The sequence below is a fragment of the Saccopteryx leptura genome, chromosome 1 (assembly GCF_036850995.1).
Source record: "Saccopteryx leptura isolate mSacLep1 chromosome 1, mSacLep1_pri_phased_curated, whole genome shotgun sequence".
Lineage (NCBI taxonomy): Eukaryota > Metazoa > Chordata > Mammalia > Chiroptera > Emballonuridae > Saccopteryx > Saccopteryx leptura.
Window position 1 is genome coordinate 183954450 of NC_089503.1, and position 22685 is coordinate 183977134.

The 22685-nt window shown below is 44.6% G+C and overlaps 1 protein-coding gene across 6 annotated transcripts in view; it reads left to right on the forward strand.

The window, feature by feature from the left end:
* Nucleotides 1-4335: 4335 nt before the first annotated feature.
* The window catches only part of TBCE (tubulin folding cofactor E), a 129756-nt gene continuing 111406 nt past the window's right edge, over nucleotides 4336-22685 (forward strand). The window contains exon 1 of one of the 6 annotated variants that reach the window (XM_066382543.1): nucleotides 4336-4401. The gene's annotated coding sequence lies outside the window, so the exon portion shown is untranslated. Of the gene's footprint in view, nucleotides 4402-20035; nucleotides 20057-20635; nucleotides 20768-22685 lie in introns of those variants that run through there. The other 5 variants (XM_066382525.1, XM_066382577.1, XM_066382534.1 and 2 more) reach the window with 5 other exon arrangements.

Genomic DNA, 22685 nt, shown 5'->3' on the forward strand with positions numbered 1-22685 from the left:
ATCAATCAAAAATCCATTCTTTACATTCGAACTTTTATTAATACCAAAGAAAACCAGAGCATAATGAGTAGTTTAAATCTAATACAATGGCCCTGGCCGGTTGGCTCAGCGGTAGAGCGTCGGCCTAGCGTGTGGAGGACCCGGGTTCGATTCCCGGCCAGGGCACACAGGAGAAGCGCCCATTTGCTTCTCCACCCCTCCGCCGCACTTTCCTCTCTGTCTCTCTCTTCCCCTCCCGCAGCCAAGGCTCCATTGGAGCAAAGATGGCCCGGGCGCTGAGGATGGCTCTGTGGCCTCTGCCTCAGGCGCTAGAGTGGCTCTGGTCGCAACATGGCGACGCCCAGGATGGGCAGAGCATCGCCCCCTGGTGGGCAGAGCGTCGCCCCATGGTGGGCGTGCCGGGTGGATCCCGGTCGGGCGCATGCGGGAGTCTGTCTGACTGTCTCTCCCTGTTTCCAGCTTCAGAAAAATGAAAAAAAAAAAAAAAAATCTAATACAATGTATTCATTTTAACTGCTTAGGTGTTTTTTGTTTGTTTGTTTTGTTTTTTTGTATTTTTTCTGAAGCTGGAAACCGAGGAGAGACAGTCAGACTCACGCATGCACCCAACCGGGATCCACCCGGCACGCCCACCAGGGGGCGACGCTCTGCCCCTCCGGGGCATCGCTCTGTCGCGACCAGAGCCACTCTAGCGCCTGGGGCAGAGGCCGAGGAGCCATCCCCAGTGCCCGGGGCCATCTTTGTTCCAGTGGAGCCTCAGAGGGGAAAAGAGAGACAGAGAGGAAGGAGAGGGGGAGGGGTAGAGAAGCAGATGGGCGCTTCTCCTGTGTGCCCTGGCCGGGAATCGAACCCGGGACTTCTGCACGCCAGGCCGACGCTCTACCACTTGAGCCAACCGGCCAGGGCCTTAGGTTGTTTTTTTTTCTTTATAAAGGGACATCTTGTAAGAATTGGATTTTGTCATTTAGAAAACGTAATTTTAGCCCTGGCCCGTTAGCGCAGTTTGTTAAGAGTGTCATTCCAACATGCCACGGTTGTAGATTAGATCCCTAGTTGGCACATATAAGAGTAAACCGAGGAATGCATAAATAAGTGGAAACACAAATTATTTTAAAAAGGACATTTAAAACATTTTCATTTTCTAGTCTGAAGTTTCAGAAAAAAAATAATTTGTCAAAATCAAAAGAATGAAGGCTGATTATGGTGCCATAAATTATTTTCTGACCTCAGCAAGACTTGAACTCCATCAGCTCTTCTCTGTTCCCTTCTCTTGACTTCCTCCCCTGTACCCAAGCGCCCTTCACTTCAGGGATCCTTTCAAGAACTTTGTCAAGCCATGTCCTTTTTTTTTTTTTTTTTTGTATTTTTCTGAAGCTGGGAACCGGGGGAGACAGTCTAACAGACTCCCGCATGCTCCCGACAGGGATCCACCAGGCACGCCCACCAGGGGGTGACGCTCTACCCCTCCGGGGCGTCGCTCTGTTGCGACCAGAGCCACTCTAGCGCCTGGGGCAGAGGCCAAGGAGCCATCCCCAGTGCCCGGGGCCATCTTTGCTCCAATGGAGCTTCGGCTGCGGGAAGAGAGAGACAGAGAGGAAGGAGAGGGGGAGGGGTGGAGAAGCAGATGGGCGCTTCTCCTGTGTGCCCTGGCCGGGAATCGAACCCGGGACTTCTGTACGCCAGGCCGACGCTCTACCACTGAGCCAACCGGCCAGGGCCAAGCCATGTCCTTTTTACTAGGCCCCTCATCCTACCAATTCCCAATCTGAATGGATCCAACCAAATACATTCCTCACCCCTCCCATGTTACTGAGTGCTGCTGGGTAATGTTCTCAGAACTGTTGCAGCCATTGCAAGTTACAGCCTCAGTAGCCCTTTTATTTTTCATCCAATTCTGATGTAGATTTCAAGTCTGTCAATCTAAAGTCCCCGTCTCCTCCCATTAAATGTCAACTCTCCTAACTTTCCTCCACTCTACTTCTTGGGGTCTGTCTTGAAATGGTCTGCCTTTTAAGAAATGTTTGTCCTCTCCTCGGCAAAATAAGCTCTGTTTTTCTCGTTTTGTTTTTAGATTTTATTTACTGAGTATTAGAGAGAGGAGAGAAGCAAGAGAGGACAAGAAGCATCAACTTGTAGTTGCTTTACTTTAGTTGTTCATTGCTCCTCATATGTATCTTCACCAGGCAAGCTTGGGGTTTCAAATGGCAACCTCAGTGCTCCAAGTTGAGGCTCTAGCTTGACCTGTGGTGTCACAGTGGATAAAGCAGGGGTCAGGAACCTATGGCTCGTGAGCCAGATGTGGCTCTTTTGATGGCTGCATCTGGCTCGCAAACAAATCTTTAATAAAAAGAAATAACGTTAAAAATATAAAACAAATATCTATTTTAATATATATATATATATATATATATATATATATATATATAAAACATTCTTATGTATTACAATTCATTCATTTCCTACCACTCCTGTTCATGGTTGCGGGTGGTTGGAGCCAATCATAGCTGTCCTATGGGAGAACACCAAATTTTTATTGGATAATGTGTAACGTACACAGGTCGTTATATGGCTCTCATGGAATTACATTTTAAAATATGTGGCGTTCATGGCTCTCTCAGCCAAAAAGGTTCCCGACCCCTGGGATAAAGCGTCAACCTGGAGCACTGAAATCACCAGTTTGAAACCCTGGGCTTGCCTGGTGAAGGCACAAATCGGAGTTGATGCTTACTGCTCCTCCCCCTTCTGTCTCTCTCTCTCTCTCCTCTCTAAAATGAATAAAGTCTTAAAAAAAAAGTTAAGTCCCTCTCTCTGCCTCTTGAGGGCCTTATTTCATCCTCTGCCTACTATCCTTGGGATTTACCTATTGGCTCTTTTTTTTTTTTTTTTAAGTTGTCGGGGGCTCCATACCCATCTGCTCCAAACCCTGCTGGACGCGTCAGATATAATGCTGGTGGCTGAGGCCAGGCAGGTCCACAATGGATTCGGGCAGAAGGTAGAGAAACTGTGGAGCTGGGAAGTGTTGGGCCATATCTGTTTATTGGAGGTTTGCAAAGACAGACAAACTACAAAAGTGAAAGAGCTAATAAACAAAGGGAAATCTGCTATTCAAAGTAAGGACAAGGGAGCAAGGAAAACCGCACCTCACGGTGGCAGGAGGGAGAATTGCTGCCCAGGTGAAACACACATAGCCTTATATGGGCTAGGCACACGTGCCTCTGCCACGTGCTCACACACTAATCTAGTAAAGTGCGTGCAGCTGGTAAACTGGCATAAGCAAGCCTAACACAGCTGTCTCACACTCCCTTTCACACTCTTACAAATTTTTTAAATTAAAAAGTTTTTACACATTTTTAAAGGGTATCTGTACCTGTTGAAATTCTGTTCACCTTTAACAAAGTTCATCGTGAAGTCCATCTCCCTGACGTTACTCAGCGTCCGCTTAGCTGGATTAATGGCCTCTTTCATTTGCACCAACAACAGCACTGTGGACATTGTGTGCTTGTTATCGTGTATCTAACCCCACCGCTAACCGTCTACTTAAGCGGCACTTCATTTGATCCTGACAAGAAACCCTCAAGACATTTATGTGAGAAATGGTACTGAAAAATTACCAGGACCACGGAATTTGTTTTCCATTATTGCACTTACTTTCACTCCAGCATAGGTGTTAGCTAGGTAATCCCCCCCACCTTTGTGTGTGTGTGTGTGTGTGTGTGTGTGTGTGTGTGTGTGTGTGTGTGTGACAGAGAGAGGGACAGACAGGCAGGAAGGGAGAGACATAAGAAGCATTAATTCTCTGTTGCGGCTCCTTAGTTGTTCATTGATTGCTTTCTCATATGTGCCTTGACGGGGGGGGGGGGCGGGGGCGCAGAGCTGTTCAAGCCAGCGACAATGGGGTCATGTCTATGATCCCATGCTCAAGCTGGTGAGCCCCCGCTCAAGCCGGACCTCGGGGCTTTGAACCTCGGTCCTCCGTGTCCCAGTCCGGCGCTCTATCCACTGTGCCACCGCCGGGTCAGCCTCCCCCCCCCCCCCATCCCAATTTTTGAGGTGTCATCCTTACTCTCTGTAACCACCACATGCTTCTTACGTAGTAGATCGTCAATAAATATGGAGCTGAACCTCACACAGCACTTGTAACTTGCTCCCATTAAAACCAGTTCCTTGGGCTGTTCTGCTCTTCCGGGAAACTGGTCTGGAACACGAGAACAGCCAAGAGTCTGAGTCTGAGTGGGCTGACCAGTACCTCCCGCTACAGTCCAGTCTAAACTCCGGCGGCCGTCACTGACCGCGGAGGCGGGACATCCTGCCCCTAATAATGTACTTCCGGCCACAACGGAAGCTGCGCTGAGAGACGGCGCGTGCAAAGGGCATCAGGTTGGACCACCTGGCTGGGTGTAGGTGAGCGTTGGAGGCTTGGGGAATGGATGGTGCGACCGTTCCCCTGGGCCGGCGTCGGCGGTTACCATGTAGTGCTCTCGGTCTTGCACAAGTTTCCTAAAACTTCCCAGGTTGCCAGAGCGGGCTTTGCCCGAACCCAGGCGCGCAGGCTCGAGGGCTGCGCGCGTGTTTGTGTGCGGATGGACGTGCGGGATTCCGGGCCGACCTGGCAAGAGGAGCCGCGCCATCCTGCATTTCATAGGGCTTGCCACTTGGGAAGAGGTGAAATTGGTACTGGCGGCCAATGACTTGTTACGTTAGAGAAACAGCCTTGTCCTTCCAAATCATTTAACATTTGTGATAGAGAAGTGGTGTTAAGTGGGTGGAGGACGTTTAAAATTTTTACGTAGTACTACCGACTGGGAACAGTACTAAGCTGTGGGTGGCCCAGGTGGGGGCGTGACATCCCTATCCCCAAAGAAACCGCAGTCCCTTCTGGAAGACAGGGTTTACAAGTACCAGACTTAGGAATAGAGTAAATAGAGAGTAAGAGAGCAGACTTCTCTTTTGTCTGACAGTACATCTACTGTAGCTGTCGTTTGATATTTATCTCCTACTTTTTTTATCTTTTTAGTTTAAACCTTTCTGTAAACTTTTATAAACAGCATATTGTTTAGAATTTTTTTTTTTTTAATCCTGGTCAATAGCCTGTGCCTTTTAACTGGCAGGTTTATTGTACTTACATCATTGTCACTGCTGAGGTATTTGTTCCGCCAGAACCTTTGGAGTCATCCTTGACTCAACGCTTTTGCACAGCACATGTAAACCATCAGCACAGTTTTTGGACTAGGTCTTCAAAATCTATGTAGACTTCCAAATCCTCCTTACCAACTTCACTTATCCAGGTTGCAGTCATCTGTCACGTTGTTGAGCAGTAGCCACCTAACCAGTCTGCTTTATCTTCTTTCATTTGGTTTGCATCACCCCTTTTTAAAAATCAGATTATCCACCTTCTTTCAAAGAAGTAAAACCAGGCAGTGGCACAATAGATAGAGCATTGGACTGCGATGTGGAGGACCCAGGTTCGAAACCCGGAGGTCACCAGCTTGAGCGCGGGCTCATCTGGTTTGAGCACAGCTCACCAGGTTGAACCCAAGGTTGCTGGCTTGAGCAAGGGGTCACTTGGTCTGCTGTAGCCCCACAGTCAAAGCACATGTGAGAAAGCAATCAATGAACAACTAAGGTGCCGCAAAAAAGAATTGATGCTTCTCATCTCTCTCCCTTCCTGTCTGGCTCTCTCCCTTCAGTCCCTTTCTGTCTCTCTCTTTCTCTCTCTCTGAGTCACACAGAAAAAAAAAAAAATCCTCCAAGTACTGTCCATTTCACTTAGAGTAGAAGGCTAGTCTTAAGAGTGTCCCCCAAAGTCCTGTATGTCGATGCAGTCCTGTTTTATCTCTGATTTCCCATCTTGTATTCTGCTCTTTGTCCCAGTCTATGGCCTCCCCAAACACATCCCAGCCTCAGGATATTTGTGCCATTCTTTTGCTTGGAATGCTGTTCTCCTTATGTCTGCATGGTTCAGTCCCTTATCGCTATTTTTTTTTAAATGTATTTATTTATTGACTTTAGGCCCTGGCTGGTTTGGCTCATTGGCTAGAACGTTTGGCCCAGTGTGTGGATGTCCTGGGTTTGGTCCCCAGTCAGGGCACACATGAGAAGTGACCATCTGCTTCTCTTCTCCTCTCTCAGCTAGTGGTTTGATTGATTTGAGCATCACCTCAGGCACTGAAGATAGCTTGGTTGATTTGAGCATCAGCCCCACACAGGGATTGGTGGGTGTATCCCCATTGGGGCGCATGTGGGAATCTGTCTCTATCTCCCCTCTTCTCACTTAAAAAAAAGCCTAACATATCCTTAAAAAATTAAAAGAAAACAAGTGTGAAATGAATATTACCCAGAAAGTATATAGGTACTACCGGAAAGGGGAAACATCACAGTTTGCCCATTATTAGAAGTAGCTGGAATAAATTTGTGGAGGAGTGATTTGGTGGTATTTGAAAGTATGTAGCAAAAAGGTAGAAACTTACTGGTTTATAATTAGTTTTATATGTTTTCTTTAATAAAGTTTTGCCATAAAAATTGTGGGTTTGGTGTAGATTGAAGTCATTGTTGTTTGAGAGGGAAGACAAGCCGCTAGCCTCTTTGGAAAGGCCTAAGCTTTTTGGAGGAGCCACTAAAAAATATGGAAGACAGTTTTCCGAATGGGAAAACACAGAAACTGTGATGAGGATGAAGAGCAGCCTAGACACAGGCTCTGACATCAGGCACGAAGGGCATGAGAGGATAGTAGGACATTCTGCTCAGTGAAACAGGCCAGTCATTGAAAGACAAATACTGTGATTTCATTACTGAGATATCTAGAGTAGTCAAGTTCATAGAAACAGAAGATGGGGGCTACAGAGAGCAGTATATAGGGAGTTTTTTTATTATTTATTTATTCATTTTATAGAGGAGAGGGAGAGACAGAGAGAGAGAAGGGGGCGAGGAGCTGGAAGCATCAACTCCCATATGTGCCTTGACCAGGCAAGCCCAGGGTTTCGAACCAGCGACCTCAGCATTTCCAGGTCGACTCTTTATCCACTGCGCCACCACAGGTCAGGCCAATATAGGGAGTTTTATAATGACTACAGAGTTTCATTTTCGCAAGATGAAAAAGTTTTTGGTGATTGGTTGCACAACAGTGCGAATATATCTAATGGCACCGAACTGAATGCTTAAAAATGGTTACATGATTAATTTTATGTGTATTTTACCACAATTATATATATTTTTAAAGGATAGATAGGTTTTTTTAAAATTGGGCTTGGAGTCTGACCAGGTGATGGCGCAGTGGATAGAGCATCAGACTGGGATGTGGAGGACCCAGGTTCAAGACCCCAAGGTCGCCAGCTTGAGCACGGGCTCATCTGGTTTGAGCAAAGCTCACCAGCTTGGACCCAAGGTCTCTGGCTTGAGCAAGGGGTTACTTGGTCTGCTGAAGGCTCGCGGTCAAGGCACATTTGAGAAAACAATCAATGAACAACTAAGGTGTTGCAACAAAAAACTAATGATTGATGCTTCTCATCTCTCTTCATTCCTGTCTGTCTGTCCCTGTCTATCCCTCTCTCTGACTCTCTCTCTGTCTCTGTAAAAAAAAAAAAAAAAAATTGGGCTTGGAGCCTGACCAGGTGGTGGTGCAGTGGATAGGGCACCGTACTGGGACACAGAGGACCCATGTTCAAAACCCGAGGTCACCAGCTTGAGCGCGGGGTCGCTGGCCATGGTCACTAGCTTGAGCCCAAAGATTGCTGGATTGAAGCCTAAAGGTTTCGGGCTTGAGCCTGAGGTTGCTGGCTTGAGCAAGAGGTCACTCACTCTGCTATAGCCCCCTGATCAAGACACATACAAGAAAGCAATCAATGAACAACTAAGGAGCTGCAGCGAAGCATTGATGCTTCTCATCTCTCTTTCTTCCTGACTGTCTGTCCCTATCTCTCCCTCTCTCTGTCTCTGTTACAAAAAATATAAAATAAAATAAAATTTGGCTGGGAAATTATTAAATATTGTGTGATAACTTAAAAGCAAGTGACATTTTTACCCTTAAATGCTTAAGGGTATTCTCGCATTTAGTCTCCCAACATGAACTTCCATTCAGTGAAGCCCTCTTACATTTCCCTATCTGGAAGGTTTGTTCTCTCTGCTGTCCATTACTAACAGCTTAAACAGGGTATGGTTTTGATGTGGAGCCTTCCCTTACTCATTTTTTGTTTTGTTTTGTTTTTTACAATTAAAATTTATATTCATTATTATTCTGTACTAGTTTCAGATATACAGCATAGTGGTTTGATAGTCATGCTCTCTGCCGAGTGACACCCCCCACTATTTCAACTACTCATCTGACCCCATACATTTTTTTTTTAATTAAGTGAGAGGGAGAGAGGCAGAGAGACAGACTCTTTTTTAAAAAATTATTTTTATTTATTCATTTTAGAGGAGAGAGAGAGAGATTGAGAGAGAGAAAGAGAGAGAGAGAGAAGGGGGGGAGGAGCAGGAAGCCTCAACTCCCACATGTGCCTTGACCAGGCAAGCCCAGGGTTTTTTTTGTTTTGTTTTGTTTTGATTTTTTTGGGTTTTTTTTGTATTTTTCTGAAGCTGGAAACGGGGAGGCAGTCAGACAGACTCCTGCATGCGCCCGACCGGGATCCACCCGGCACGCCCACCAGGGGGCGATGCTCTGCCGCGACCAGAGCCACTCTAGCGCCTGGGGCAGAGGCCAAGGAGCCATCCCCAGCGCCCGGGCCATCTTTTGCTCCACTGGAGCCTTGGCTGCATGAGGGGAAGAGAGAGACAGAGAGGAAGGAGAGGGGGAGGGGTGGAGAAGCAGATGGGCGCCTCTCCTGTGTGCCCTGGCTGGGATTTGAACCCAGGACTTCCGCACGCCAGGCCGACGCTCTACCACTGAGCCAACCGGCCAGGGCTGAGACAGACTCTTACATGCCCCCTGACTGGGATCCAACTGGCAAGCCCCCTACAGGGTGATGCGCTGCCCATCTGGGGCACTGGTCCATTGCTTGACAACTGAGCTATTTTATTTTAGTGCCTGAGGTGAGGTCATGGAGCTATCCTCAGCACCCAAGGCCAACTTGCTCGAACCATTTGAGCCATGGCTGCGGGAGAGAGAGAAAGAGAGGAGGGGAGAGGTGAAAAAAAGCAAATGGTTGCTTCTCCTGTGTGTCTGGACCAGAAATTGAACCCAGGACTTCCACACTTTGGGCCAATGTCCTACCACTTAGCCAACCAGCCGGGGCCAGTTATTATGATATTATTAACTGTACACTCTATGCTGTAAGCCTGCTCTTACTCTTGACCCACTTGGTTATCTTCTGTCACTGAATTTGATCTTTGCATTCCTAATTTTAGGTGTTAGTTTTGCACTGTTAGTCATCTCTCTCAGTTAGACTGCAAGTTCCATGTCAGAGCGTGTCTTCTACTTCCTTAAGTTCTTTCTGGTGGAAAGGTCAATGAATCTAAGGACTCACAGCTTGTTAGTGCCTGAGCCAGGTTTGCTATCTAGAACTCCTAAATTTCAGGTGAGTGTGTTTCCCACTGAGGTTGAGTGTTTTACTTGATAAGTGTCAGTGTGTGACTGTGCATCAGACCTCATTATTTGGTACAATTTTGAACAAATATCAGGGAAATATTTAAGACAATACATTTAGAAAGATAATGCTACCCATATTCACTCACAAACTGCCTGTGTTTTTACCTTTTCTGTTGTGCATCAGACATCTGTTTGGATTTCTTTTTTTTTTTTTTTTACAGAGACAGAGTCAGAGAAAGGAATAGATAGGGACAGACAGACAGGAACAGAGAGAGATGAGAAGCATCAATCATCAGTTTTTTGTTGCGACACCTTAGTTGTTCATTGATTGCTTTTTCATATGTGCCTTGACCACGGGCCTTCAGCAGACTGAGTAACCCCTTGCTCGAGCCAGCGACCTTGGGTCCAAGCTGGTGAGCTTTGCTCAAACCAGATGAGCCCGCGCTCAAGCTGGTGACCTTGGGGTCTCGAACCTGGGTCCTCTGCATCCCAGTTCAACGCTCTATCCACTGCGCCACTGCCTGGTTAGGCAGTTTGGATTTCTTTGCTAAAGAAGGTAGAGAATGTGTGGTCACTGATGTTGAAATTCATACCTACTGTGAGCAGTGGGCTTGCTGAGATTAAGTTCCCCATATCAGCTTCTGTTCTTCTGAACTTGTAATACATTCTTTAGCTTTTTTTTTTTTAATTTTTTTTTAAAATTTATTCATTTTAGAGGAGAGAGAGAGAGAGAGAGAGAGAGAGAGTAGGAGCAGGAAGCATCAACTCCCATATGTGCCTTGACCAGGCAAGCCCAGGGTTTCGAACCGGCGACCTCAGCATTTCCAGGTCGACGCTTTATCCACTGCGCCACCACAGATCAGGCACATTCTTTAGCTTTATGAAACATTTTTCTCTTATATAAATATACAGTCTTCCCCTGCCTGACAGGTGGTGGTGCAGTGAATAGAGCATCTACCTGGGACACTGAGGTACCGGTTTTGAAACCCCAAGGTCACCAGCTTGAGCACAGGCTCCTCCAGCTTGAGCGCAGGTTCACAAGCTTGACTGTGGGATCATCCACATGATCCTATGGTCACTGCTTGAGCCCAAAGTTTGCTGGCTTGAAGAACTCAAGGTCACTGGCTTAAGCCCAATGTTGCAGGTTTGAGCAAAGGTTAACTGTCTGGGCTGGAGCCATACCACCGCACATCAAGGCACGTATGAGAAACAATTAATGAACAACTAAAATGCTATAACTAAAAGGTTTTTTTAAAACTTATTTATTTATTTATTTATTTATTTTACAGAGACAGAGAGAGAGTCAGAGTGAGGGATAGACAGGGACAGACAGACAGGAACGGAGAGATGAGAAGCATCAGTTATTAGTTTTTCATTGCGCATTGCGACACCTTAGTACCTTAGTTGTTCATTGATTGCTTTCTCATATGTGCCTTGACCACGGGCCTTCAGCAGACCGAGTAACCCCTTGCTTGAGCCAGTGACCTTGGGTCCAAGCCTGTGAACTTTTGCTCAAACCAGATGAGCCCGCGCTCAAGCTGGCGACCTCGGGGTCTCGAACCTGGGTCCTCAGCATCCCAGTTCGACGCTCTATCCCAGGGGTCTCAAACTCACGGCCCTGCAGACTAATCCACAAAGTTCAAAATACTTTGGATAAAATTAAGTAAGCCTAGGGGCCTACTTGTATTTTTCATTTCTCTAGCATCCTAGCTAGATATTAGCTTAGTTAACAGCAGTTGTGATGCGAACTACAGTTTCTGGTCGTTTTGTGACACTGAATAAACTGCATGTACGATTGTGCTTGTTGTACTGATTTTTTTTTGTTTTCAACTGCAGTGAGAAAAGTGTTGCGTAACAGTTGCCTTTTGTAGACCTAGTGTGGCCTGCCGAACGGCTGTGATCTTGCTCTGCGGCCCACATGCTGAGTTGAGTTTGAGACCCCTGCTCTATCCACTGCGCCACCGCCTGGTCACGCTATAACTAAGAGTTGATGTTTCTCATCTCTTTCTCTTTATTTATTTTTTTTGTTTGTTTGTTTGTTTCTTTTTTATGTGCCTTGACCGCGGGCCTTCAGCAGACCAAGTAACCCCTTGCTTGAGCCAGCGATGTTGGACTCAACTAGATGGGCCCTCGCTCAAGCTGGCAACCCCAGGGTCTCAAACCTGGGTCTTCCGCATCCCAGTCCGACGCTCTATCCACTGCGCCACCGCCTGGTCAGGCTCTTTCTCTTTCTTAAAAGAATATATATGTATGTGTACATATATTTAGATACAGTCTTATGATCTTTTATTTGTGACAGAGACAGAGAGAGGGACAGACAGACAGGAAGGGAGAGAGATAAGAAGCATTAATTTTTTGTTGTGGCACCTTAGTTGTTTATTGATTGCTTTCTCATATGTGCCGTAATGGGAGGGGAGGGGGCTACAGCAGATCGAGTGACCCCTTGCTCAAGCCAGCAACTTTGGGCTCAAGCTGGTGAGCCTTGCTCGAACCAGATGAGCCTGTGCTAAAGCCGGCGACCTCGTGATTTCGAACCTGGGTCCTCTGAGTCCCAGTCTGTCACTCTATCTGCTGCGCTACTGCCTGGTCAGGCTATAATCTTATGATCTTAATGAATTTAAGATATTTATGATCTTAATGGCTACATTCACTGACACTTTATAATATGTTGAGCACTTGTGCATATAACATTTAATTCTCACAACCCTGTAAAATAGGTTCTAATGTTAATCAACATTTTACAGATAAGAAAACCGAGACAGCTTAAATTATCCAGTGTGCCATAGCTAGCATGTAGTAGTGGAACCAGAATTTCTGTTCAGCAGACTGACCACTTATAACAGGGGTCAAGAACCTATGGCCCATGAGCCAGATGTGGCTCTTTTGATGGCTGCATCTGGCTCGCGGACAGATCTTTAACAAAAATAATAATAATATTAAAAATATAAAACATTCTCATGTATTACAATCCATTCATTTCCTACTGCTCCTGTTCATGGTTGTGGGTAGCTGGAGCCAATCACAGCTGTCCTTCGGGACAACACCAAATTTTTATTGGATAATGCGTAACATACACGGTCGTTCCTGAGGTCAGGAAGTAATCTTCCCTCCTTTTAATCAAGTAGTCAGCTAGCTAATTGCAGAAACCCTTTTGACAAAGAAGATGGCTAAAAGAAAAAAGATGAGGAGTATCGTACTTTTCAGCAGGAATGGACAAAGGAATTCGCCTTTGTGGAGAGAGCAGGTTCTGCAGTGTGTTTAATATGCAATGATAAAATTGCATTGATGAAATGGTCAAATATAAAGCAGCATTTCGACACACTACATTTGCATTGAAATATCCAGCAGGAAGAAAGCATGTCAAGAGCTACTGTGCAGTGTGCAAGCTAGTCAGCAGCAACTCCATGTTTGTACCCGACAAGGTAACTGGAATTCGGCTAGCTTTGCTGGTGCTTTAGCAATTGTGAGAAACGGAAAGCCATTCACAGATGGGAAGTATGCCAAAACATTCATGCTTGATGTTGCCAATGAACTTTTTGATGACTTTTCGGATAAAGACAAGATAGTCAAACGAATAAAAGACATGCCTCTGTCGACAAGAACTGTTCACTATCGTACCATCATGATGGCAAATCAAATTGAGGCAACACAAGTGAAGGACATAAATACAGCACTATTCTTTTCTCTTGCTTTGGATGAGTCAACAGACATAAGCCATTTATCTCAGTTCAGCGTGATTGCAAGGTATGCTGTCGGTGACACACTACGTGAGGAAAGTCTTGCTGTTTTGCCTATGAAAGAGACAACAAGAGGGGAAGATTTAGTCAAGTCTTTCACTGAGTTTTCTAAAGAAAAAAATCTACTGATGGATGAACTTATTTCGGTGTGTACTGATGGTGCTCCGTGCATGGTAGGGAAAAACAGAGGATTCATAGCGCTTCTTCGTGAACATGAAAAGAGACCCATCCTAAGTTTCACTGCATCCTACATCAGGAGGCGCTTTGTGCTCAGATGTGTGGTGAGCAGCTTGGTGAGGTGATGTCGCTGGTCATTCAGGTGGTCAACTTGGTTGTTGCCCAAGCTTTAAATGATCGCCAGTTTAAAACACTGCTGTATGAAGTTGGGAATAATCATCCTGGTCTGCTTCTGCACAGCAATGTGCGTTGGTTGTCAAGAGGGAAGGTGCTCAGCCATTTTGCAGCTTGTCTGAGCAAAATTTGGACTTTTTTTGAAATGAAAAACGTCGAGCATCCTGAGTTAGCTAACAGAGTGGCTCCTGAAATTCTACTATCTCATGGACATGACTGAACATCTGAACCAGCTCAATGTGAAAATACAAGGTGTTGGAAATACAGTCTTATCCTTCAACAAGCAGTGTTTGCATTTGAAAACAAGCTGAAACTCTTCATCACCAACATTGAAACAGGTTATTTACTACACTTTGAAAAACTGGGAGAGTTTAAAGATGCATGCACAGCAAGTGACCCTGCTCAACATCTTGATCTCCAGCAGCCTGCGGGCTTCCCATCTAATCTTCTGCAGTCATTGAAAGCACGCTTTGGAGAATTTTATGAGTGCACTCGTCTTTTTAAGTTCATCATCCATCCACACGAGTGTGCAGTGGACAGCGCCGACCTGAGTTACATCCCAGGTGTCTCCATCAGAGATTTTGAGCTACAAACTGCTGACCTGAAGGCCTCAGACATATGGGTGAATAAGTTCAAGTCATTGAATGAAGATTTGGAAAGACTTGCACGACAGCAAGCGGAGTTGGCGAGCAAACACAAGTTGGGAGAAACAAAAAACTTCAACCCATGGACCAGCCGATTGTCAAAACTTGGAATGCGCTTCCCATCACATACCACACACTGCAGCATGTGAGTATTGCTGTACTGACAACGTTTGGCTCTACGTATGCATGTGAGCAGTCTTTCTCACATCTAAATAATGTTAAGACCAACCTACGATCGCATTTAACGGATGGAAGTCTCAACGCCTGCATGAAGCTTAACCTCACCACATACCAAACCAGACTACAAAGCCATCAGCAAAACCATGCAGCACCAGAGTCGCATTAATGGTAAGAAGTACTTTATTTATTATTGGTTATCAACAGCATAACGATGTTATTAAAAAGAATTCAGAGACTTATTGTACTTTAAAAGTGTTGGTCTTACATAAAATGCACACATTTACTTGTATTTAGCCAAACATATTGTATGGCTCTCACGGAATTACATTTTAAAATATGTGGCATTCATGGCTCTCTCAGCCAAAAAGGTTCCTGACCTCTGACTTATAATGTCTATATAACATTAAATAGGAGCAAATATGACCTAAATTCTTCTGTTTTTCAGGGTTCTTTCAGTTGCAGTAGAAAGAAACCCAGCTCAAATTGATAAAAGCCAATGAAGACATTTAGTGTAATCTTTTTGTGTGTGTGTATGTGTGACAGAGAGAGGGACAGATAGGGACAGACAGACAGGAAGGGAGAGAGATGAGAAGCATCAATTCTTCATTACAGCTCCTTAGTTGTTCATTGATTACTTTTTCATATGTGCCTTGACCAGGAGGCTATAGCAGACTGAGTGACCCCTTGCTCAATCCAGCGACCTTTGGGCTCAAGCCAGCAACTGTGGGGTCGTGTCTATGATCCCACTCTCACGCCAGCAACCCCATCCTCAAGCTGGTGACCCCGCACTCAAGCTGGTGACCTCAGGGTTTTAAACCTCGGTCCTCTGCGTCCCAGTTGATGCTCTATTCACTGCGCCACCACCTAATCTGGCTGCCTTTAATTTTAGACAAGTTACTTCCAAAAGGAGAGGAGGAAGGGTGGAGAAGCAGATGGGCGCTTCTCCTGTGTGCCCTGGCTGAGAATCGAACACAGGACTTCACACGCCGGGCCGACGCTCTACTGCTGAGCCAACCAGCCAGGGCCATTTGACAATTATTTTTTAGAAGAATTAAGGAAATTTAAATATTTGAATGAATATCATATAATTAAGATAAGGAAAGCCTGACCAGGTGGTGGCGCAGTGGATAGAGCATCGGACTGGGATGCAGAGGACCCAGGTTCTAGACCCCGAGGTCGCCAGCTTGAGCGCGGGCTCAGCTGGTTTGAGCAAAAGCCCACCAGCTTGAACCCAAGGGTCGCTGGCTCCAGCAAGGGGTTACTTGGTCTGCTGAAGGCCCGCGGCCAAGGCACATATGAGAAGGCAATCAATGAACAACTAAGGTGTTGCAACGCGCAATGAAAAACTGATGATTGATGCTTCTCATCTCTCTCCGTTCTTGTCTGTCTGTCCCTGTCTATCCCTCTCTCTGACTCTATCTCTGTCTCTGTAAAAAAGAGGAAAAAAAAAGATAAGGAAAATAGAAGTGTTTTGTAAAGCGCTGTATAATTTTGTTTAAATAATTTGCTTTGTTGTTGATACTGGAGACTCACCACCAAATTCTTAAGTCTTCCGATTTTCTTAATTGATTCTTTAAGATAAAGACCCCATTTACGAGGAGTCTAATGAAGCATGTGAAGGCTTAATTTTTTTTTTCTTTGCGAAGTTGTGGAGCAGACAGGAAGGGAGAAAGATGAAAAGCATCAACTCATAGTTGTGACACCTCAGTTGTTCATCGATTGCTTTCTCATATGTGCCTTGACCAGGTGTCTCCAGTCGAGCCAGTGACCTTGAGCTCAAGCCAGCGACCATGGGGTCATTTCTATGACCCCATGCTCAAGTTGGTGACCCCGTTCTCAAGCTGGTGACCTTGGGGTTTCTAACCTGGGTCATCAGCATCCCAGATCGTTGCTCTGTCCACTGTGCCTCAGCCTGGTCCAGGTTTTTTTGTTTGTTTGTTTTTTAGTTTAAAAAGTATTGATTGATTTTAGAAAGAGGAAGGGAGAAAAAGAGAGAGAGAAACATTGATTTGTTGTTCCACTTTTGTATGCATTCATTAGTTGATTCTTGTATGTGCCCTGACTGGGGATCCAACTGGCAACATTGGCATATATGGATTACACTCTAACCAACTGAGCTATATAGCCAGGCCTACTTAATATTTTTAAATACAGAAAATGCATCGGATTTCAAATGAAATCAGTTTTGTGAAATTAAGTTATCAAAGTACTTTAAAAATTATAATAGAATAATATGTTTGTTTACTAATATACTAAATGACAGTCTAGTGGCAGGTCTAATTAATATTGTAACTGAAATAGTGATGAATATCAAGTATTTTCAAATCTGTAACAGCTGTAATACAATATAAGGTATTTGTGATCACAAGTACTGCTAATCCAACTGATATTTTTGCCTGTGTTGCATTTAGAAAAATGCTAAATTTTAGTTAGAAATTAGTGAAAATCTTTAGTTAGAAGATAGCTTGTGCCCTGGCCGGTGGCATAGTGGATAGAATGTCATCCTGGAGCACTGAGCTCGCTGATTCCTGCCTGGTGTTTCCAGTTCAAGCCCTGGGTCACTGGTTCCAGCTCAATCCGGAGGGGGGTGGTTGGACCCAGAGATCGCTGGTTGGAGTCCTGATCAGAGCATGTATGAGAAGAAATCAATGAGTGCACAACTACACAGAACAAATTGATGCTTTTCTCTCCTTTCTCTCTCCCTCTCTCTCACCCTCCCTCTCTACTCCCCTACTACCTTTCCTTCTTCCTCTTTCTCAAAAAGAAAGAGGAAGAAGAAGAAGGTAACTTAGCCCTGGCCCAGTAGCTCAGTTGGTTACAGCATTGTCTCAGTACGCCAAGAGTGCAATCCCTAGTCAGAGCACATACAAGAATCAACCAGTGAAGTGGAACAATAAAAAAAAAGAAAAAATAAGTAAATTTAATAATAAATCTGTCTCTCTCTCTCCCCCACTTCCTCTCTCTCTAAAATCAACTTTAAAAAAAAAAGCTTGCAAGCCCACAGACCTTGAAGAACAGATAATTCTCCAACTTCCTGTTGGGAATTATATCCCACTCTGCTTTCATTAGTTACCTCTGATTCCCAATCTCACAACCTGCACTGTATTTCTTTTTTCTTTTCTTTTTTTTTTCTTTAAGCTGGAAACGGGGAGAGACAGTCAGACAGACTCCCGCATGCGCCCGACTGGGATCCACCCGGCACGCCCACCAGGGGGCGATGCTCTGCCTACCAGGGGGCGATGCTCTGCCCCTCTGGGGCGTCCCTGCTCCAATGGAGCCTTGGCTGCGGTAAGGGAAGAGAGAGACAGAGAGGAAGGGGGGGGGGGTGGAGAAGCAAATGGGCGCTTCTCCTATGTGCGCTGGCTGGGAATCGAACCCGGGTCCCCCGCACACCAGGCCGACGCGGTGCCGGCTAGGGCCTGCACTATATTTCTTTGACCAGGCTTCCTAGATGCAGCCTTTTGGTGTCTGAGAAACATCTACTTGGACTACCTGTTATGTTGTTCTTCCTGCTTCTTGGGAGTGCCATTTATGTTTCCTAAATTCACTGATACCAGGTATTAACCTTGACCTCCTCCTCCTGACTTCCTGGCAGTCATGATTTAACTACTGTAGTATATAGTTCCTCTCATCTTTTGTTCCTAATAAGCATATATAATCAGTCAGATCTTGGCCTATCTTCTTTTTTTTTTTTTAATTATGTTTTTGGTCTTCCCAGATAATGGTCAACTCCATTCTAAAGTATTCTGCCTCTCCTAGGAATTGGGAACATAGTTTCTAATAGGAATCAAGGAAATCAGTAGGTTTGAGAAAAATGGATACTAAAGTTTTGTAAAGAGGGAAAAGTTGCTAATGAAACTTAAAATTGAATGCTAATGAGGAGAAAGAGTATGATAACCAAATACTGGAGGAAACAGCTGGAAGATTTTAGGAAGAGATACTACTGTGGCAAAAACACAGTTATTGAATTTGTGGTTTCAAGTTTCTATTCCTGGAAGATTCATGAAGCCCTGGTGGGATAGTTCTGTTGGTTTGAGCATCAACCTGGATTTCAGAGGTTGCCAGTTCAGTTCTCGGTCAGGGCACATACAAGAACAGATAGATGTTCCTGTCTCTCTTTCCTGCTATCTCCCTTCCTCTCTCTAAAAAAAATCAATAAAATAAAACATTTTTAAAAAGTTAATCTTTAAAAAAAAGATAATGAAATACCATGAATATCATTAAAATTTGCTGGAATAGGCCCTGGCCGGTTGGCTCAGTGGTAGAGCATCAGCCTGGCGTGCAGGAGTCCCAGGTTCGATTCCCGGCCAGGGCACACAGGAGAAGCACCCATCTGCTTCTCCACCCTCCCTCTCTCCTTCCTCTCTGTCTCTCTCTTCCCCTCCTGCAGCCAAGGCTCCATTGGAGCAAAGTTGGCCCAGGCACTGAGGATGGCTCCATGGCCTCTGCCTCAGGCGCTAGAACGGTTCTGGTCGCAACAGAGCAACGCCCCAGATGGGCAGAGCATCGCCCCCTGGTGGGCATGCCTGGTGGATCCCGGTCGGGCGCATGCGGGAGTCTGTCTGACTGCCTCCCCGTTTCCAACTTCAGAAAAAATTTGCTGGAATAGGCTCATTCTTGGAATGGAAACATGTCTGTTCAAAACAACATTAGAGTGTGGCCTGGTGTGCGGGAGTCCCAGGTTCGATTCCCGGTCGGTGCACACAGGAGAAGCGCCCATCTGCTTCTCCACCCCCCCTCTCCTTCCTCTCTGTCTCTCTCTTCCCCTCCCGCAGCCAAGGCTCCATTGGAGCAAAGTTTGCCCAGGTACTGAGGATGGCTCTGTGGCCTCTGCCTCAGGCGCTAGAATGGCTTTGATTGTGGCAGAGCATCGCCCCCTGGTGGGCATGCCGGGTGGATCCCAGTCGGGCACATGCAGGAGTCTGTCTGACTGCCTCCCATTTCCAACTTCAGAAAAATACAAAAAGCAAAAACAAAAAAACATTAGATATGAGAGATGAAAGAGTGGATATCAGAAAGATATGTATACTTGTTGGGAGCCAAGTGTAGAGGCATTGGGGTGGAAAGCACGAAGCGGTAAGGAGAGATTTGTCGATTATGCTCTTGATGATTTGATTAAGAGAAGAATAAAGCTGTTGCTTTCCTAATATAGATTATAAAAGTGGCATAAAAATAAAATGAAATGACAGAAGATTACAGATTTCTTAAATTCTCATAAAGTCCTATTCTTTTTTGACCATGCAAGTTCCTTGGAAGAAACAAAATAAGTGGAAAGATTTTCTTTGTTTTTTCTTGTGACAGAGACAGAGGGAGAGATAGGGATAGACAGACAGGAAGGGAGAGAGATGGGAAGCATCAATTATTTGTTGCAGCACCTTAGTTATTCATTGATTGCTTTCTCATATGTGCCTTAACTGGGCAGGGTGGAGGGTTATAGCAAAGCTAGTGACCACTTGCTCAAGCCAGCAACTTTTGGGCTCAAGCCAGCAACCATGGCGGTCATGTCTATCATCCCACACTCAAGCCAGCAACCCTGCGCTCAAGCTGGCAACCTCGGAGTTTTCGAACCTGGGTCCTCTGCATTCCAGTTTAGTGCTTTATCCACTGCACCACTGCCTGGTCTGGTAAGAAAGATTTCTTTGGTTTGAATTCTCGTCAAGTAGGAAGAAACAGATGAATTGGAAGAGCCTGAAATATCGTAGGAAAAGACTGCTGTTTTTGAGAGTTTTCCCGACAAATACAATGTTGAATATAATCAAATTTTTCCTTGGGTATTAGGAGAGTAAATTTTGAATAATGGAGATGAAACACCATACTCTTAATGATTTGGTGTCCCAATTAAAGCTGAAGCAAATCAAAGCTCTATAAAACCTAAAATATTGGGAATCAAATTTTAAATTATTTTTTAAGTTGTGGTAAAATAAAGATAATGTAAAATTTACCATCTTAACCATTTTGAAGTGTACAGTTTATAGTGTTAAGTACATTCATTGTTGTACAACAATCGTCACCATCCATTTCCCGAACTATCTGCATTTTACAAAATGACGTTGCCATTAAACTCCCATTTCCCCTCCCCCAGCCCTGGCAACCACTATTCCACTTTCTCCATGAATTTGACTCCTCTAGGTGTGTGTGTGTGTGTGTGTGTGTGTGTATGTATATATATATTTAAAATTTTATTTTTTATTTTTTTATTTTAGTGAGGAGAGAGAGAGAATGGGGAAGAGCAGGAAGCATCAACTCCCATATGTGCCTTGACCTGGTAAGCCCAGGGTTTTGAACCAGTGACCTCAGCATTCCAGGTTGACACTTTATTCGCTGTGTTACCACAGGTCAGGCTCTCTAGGTATATTTTTAAAGTGGAATTATACAGTACTTTCCCTTTCATGACTGGCTTATTTTCTTTAGCATAATGTTCTCAAAGTTCATCTGTGCATATGTCAGAATTTTTTTCTTTTTCAGGCTGAATAAACCACTGAATGGATAGACTGCAGTTTGTTTATTCATCAGTAGACACTTGGGTTGTTTCCACCTTTTGGCTATTTGTGAATGATACTGCAGTGAATGTAGGTGTACAAATATGTGCTTGTGTTCCTCCTTTCAGTTTTTTCAAATTATTTTATTTCAAGAATTATGTAGTTATCCCATTGTTAAGACTATATAAGGAACAGTTTTGCTTTTAAAAACAGATTAAAATATCAATAAACCAAAAGGAAAATGAGCAAAGAAAGGATATGAACAGGTAGTTCACAGTAAAGGAAATCAAAGTGAGTAAGTAGATGCTCTGCACCATTATAAAAGAAAATATAAATATGTACATATTTCACTTATTAGACCAATAACTGAAAGTTTAATATTCTGTGAAGGGCAAGGCTGTGATGATACATGGGCCTATGTACTGCTGATGGGACTGAAAAATGGTACAGCCACTAAAAAAGAACACTTGTCATTAGCTAAATTAAAATGCATGTCCCCTTTGATTCAGCAATGCCCATTTTGAGAATGTTTCCTATAGATACTTTCGCACAAGTGTAAAAAGATAAATGTACACGGGCTTGCTTGATCCTTCCACTGTTTGCAGTAGCAAAAACTTTGGCGTAACCTAACTGTCTATCAGTTTGAGGACTGATTAAATAAAATATGTATGATTTACCTATATAAATATAGGATGGGGCAAAAGTAGGTACAGCGTTTATTTATGTAATATTTATTACTGTATTCTTCTCCATATGAGTGACTATAAACCTACTTTTGCCCCACCTTACATTATGCAGCCATAAAAAATTGAAAATCTCATGGCATGGGCCCTGGCTGGTTGACTCAGTGGTAGAGTGTTGGTCTGGCGTGTGGAAGTCCTGGGTTCAATTCCTGGTCAGGGCACACAGGAGAAGTGACCATCTTCACTCCTCCCCATTTCCTCTCTCTCTCTCTCTCTCTACCTCTACCTCTCTACCTCTGTACCCCTCCCACAGCTGTGATGGCTCATGCAAGCAAGTTGGCCCAGGGCACTGAGGATGGCACCATGGCCTCACCTCAGGAGCTAAAAATAGCTTGGTTGCCGAACAATGGGGCAGTGGCCCCAGATGGGCAGAGCATTGCCCCATAGTGGGCTTGCTGGGTCAATCCCAGTTGGAGGGCATGCGGAGAGTCTGTCTTTGCCTCCCTTCCTCTCAATAAAAAAACAAACAAAAAACATGGAATGGCTGTAGATAAATCTCTGGGATATATTATTGAATAGAAATGTAAGGAATAGAATCACACTTACAGTACGCTACCTTTTATATAAGGAAAGAAAAAGAATGTATTTGCTTATATAAGAATGAAATATGTATAGAAGTAGGTATGGAGATACCGAAAAGCTGTTGCCAGTGGAAAGAGAGAATGAGTGTCAGGAGTGGAAGGGGAACTTGGTTAATCCCTGTCATACTTTTGAGTATCACCTATCCAAACAAATTAAGTGAGAAAGATATGCATAGAAAAGTAGAGAGAGGCCCCTGACCTGTGGTGGCGCGGTGGATAAAGCGTCGACCTAGAATGCTGAGGTCATGGGTTCGAAACCCTGGACTTGCCTGATCAAGGCATATATGGGAGTTGATGCTTCCTGCTCCTCCCCTCCTCTCTCTCTTTCTCTTTCTCTCCTCTCTAAAAATTTTTATTTATTTATTTCTTATTCATTTTAGAGAGAGGGAGAGACAGAGAGAGAGAGGAGAGACAGAGAGAGAGAAGGGGGGGGAGGAGCTGGAAGCATCA